Genomic DNA, 749 nt, shown 5'->3' on the forward strand with positions numbered 1-749 from the left:
TGGTGTTTTGTCAGTGGGTTGCAAATAGCTTTTGACAAAAAGGGCGACGCCACTGACTCTACGGTTTACACGATCTTTGTTGAAGAGTCTGTAGCCATCTATGTTGTATTCGGAACTTAGATCAATATTTGTGGTGTCGATAAATGTTTCGGTTATAACAATTATGTCAAAATTTTTTGTTAGAGACATCTCAGTTCATCAAATTTGTTTCTTAGGGTACGCGCATTGAAACTAAGGATTTTTAAGTTATCTAGAGGCTCGGTAATAGAGGTGGTGGTACTTGCGGGATCACGGTTACGGGTTTGTTGCGATGCATGGCGTCTATTTACACTTGCGGGGTGGAGGGACGTGGCTAAGGGTCGTTTTTTGATCGGGTGTCACGTACTGCGTCGTTGAGGAGCCCTCCGAATCTGGCTGCCCCGATGGGAGACAGGTGTATTCCGTCCCTGTGGAAGAGCTCACTTTGTCAGTAGAAATTGTCCCAGGCGTTGAAGAACTCCACGTCAAGCTCTCTGCAAAGAGTATGCTCTCTGCAAAGAGAGAGAGAGAGAGAGAGAGAGAGAGAGAGAGAGAGAGAGAGAGAGAGAGAGAGAGAGAGAGAGAGAGAGAGAGAGAGAGAGAGAGAGAGAGAGAGAGAGAGAGAGAGAGAGAGAGAGAGTTGAAATATAATTTCTTTCTGTATTCTATCTATATTTTCATGCTGACTGCTCTTCTGGGTAACTGCATCCCTCCCCCCCTCCCGCGGCCCC

The sequence above is a fragment of the Eriocheir sinensis genome, chromosome 54 (assembly GCF_024679095.1).
Source record: "Eriocheir sinensis breed Jianghai 21 chromosome 54, ASM2467909v1, whole genome shotgun sequence".
NCBI lineage: Eukaryota > Metazoa > Arthropoda > Malacostraca > Decapoda > Varunidae > Eriocheir > Eriocheir sinensis.